Here is a 1,761-nt window from a genome sequence, read left to right on the forward strand (position 1 = left end):
TTCGCGGGTTTTTTGTAACATATAACGAAAGCTCTGTTTGGGAAAGGTCGAAACTAATTTTCTTCATGTGAAGAACGAAAGCATTTTCTTTCGAAAGCTTGTAAGATTTCATTTAGATGAAAAAACGATTATTAATTTCTCATGAAATATACGTGACAAATCCATTACGAATCTATTCTTTTGAATTAAAAACTGCTGTCTATACATGGTTCAACAGATGATTCATCACGTTCATAAAGGTTTTCTCAATAAGAACACTCTTGAAACTTTATTCAGGAATCAGCGTGTTGGCGAAAAGGCGAGTCTCCAGAGAGCAAAAGAGACCAGCATTGGAATGGCTGTACAGACACGTCATTAGTGTCGTCAGTGTGGGACAGTGAAGCCATGCATTCCCCCCACAACTGCGGCAGTGTCTTCCACGCCAGAAGGGTTTTGAGAGTGAGTGGAGCACTAACCAGGCCACTTGCCATCCTTTCGATATCCATGGCATGTTTTCCCTCTAGAAACTCGGTGATCCATCCTTTGTAACGATACTCGCCAGGAACGAAATACACACCTGACGCGTACACATTTTCGTAGCTCATAATATGGCTCCACCATTCGCTAACTGCACCACCCTGGTAAGTAGCCAGCAGGTTGCTGAAAACTTTTTCCACAACATCCCACCACTCTGACGGCAAATCAAGATCATTCTCAATGGGCTCAAGCAGTTCTCGCAGTACTTTTAGCTTGGATTTTAATTTGCTCCAGTCGTTTTCAGTACCTACCATCTCCACGGCAGGGATTCCACAGCCCATCATCACTTCATAGTTGAAATACTCTTGGACTGAATTCATCAATGTTATCTGTGAAACCATCTTTTGCACTGCAGTTGTGGTGCTGAAATCTGCCGTCATTCCATCCACGAACTCGGGTACCTTGATTTTCTCTTTGACTCCCTTCGCTATTTGATCAAAGAACCAGCCGTAGTCGACGGTGTAGATGTTGTCTTCGGGCACTTCCACCTCAATGGTTTTCTTTCCTTGATGATCAACAAACATCTTGCGAACGGACCCCTTCTTGGCGTTTTTGTCGATAGCGAAGGCAACTCGTTTTATAACGCAGAACCACCAGTCATCCGGGGAGGTTCGTAGTATCCAGTGGTTGTTGTAGGCAGTCAGAACGGCTGCAAACAATCCGCAATCTCCAATAGAATAAATGGTCTCTTTGGATCCCAATGCGGCAACTATTTGTCTGGACGTATAAGGTCTTCGAGCTCTCGCTACTTTAGCTCTGTTTGCCCTCCTAAGTTTATCGATAAATGACTTGGTACGAGGGGCGTATTTCTCGATCAACTGCATTGCTTGGCTCGGCACAAGCTTGCTCTCTTCGACCTTAGATGGAACCAGGTTGCTATCTAGGGAGATGGATTTCACATTTAATCCATCTTGACGTTGACTACTGATAGCAAACGACGTAAAACGGTTGTTTGCCATATGATGTGCACCAAAATAAAGAAAAAATTCAATTCTGTTGGCGGAAAATAGCCACACTTTGACGACTATCAGCAGACATGCAAATTTTTAATACCCTTAATCCTTGACGGAAAACCAATGAACTTCAACTACTAAAATTACCAACCAATCTTAACTGTTTTCGACTAATAGTGCTAAGCTCCACTGACCCTGCACAGGCCTTAAAACTTCCTGTTTACAGTTTTACAAAGCCTCCAGTGTCAGACAGTGTTTTGCCTTGGCAAAGATTCAGAGATGAGACAAGTTG

The 1,761-nt window shown here is 43.2% G+C and overlaps 1 pseudogene; it reads right to left on the bottom strand.

The window, feature by feature from the left end:
- Positions 1 to 272: 272 nt before the first annotated feature.
- LOC138042417 (uncharacterized) lies at positions 273 to 1,537 on the bottom strand (annotated as a pseudogene).
- Positions 1,538 to 1,761: the final 224 nt, after the last annotated feature.

Source organism: Montipora capricornis, chromosome 3 (assembly GCF_036669925.1).
Source record: "Montipora capricornis isolate CH-2021 chromosome 3, ASM3666992v2, whole genome shotgun sequence".
Classification (NCBI taxonomy): domain Eukaryota; kingdom Metazoa; phylum Cnidaria; class Anthozoa; order Scleractinia; family Acroporidae; genus Montipora; species Montipora capricornis.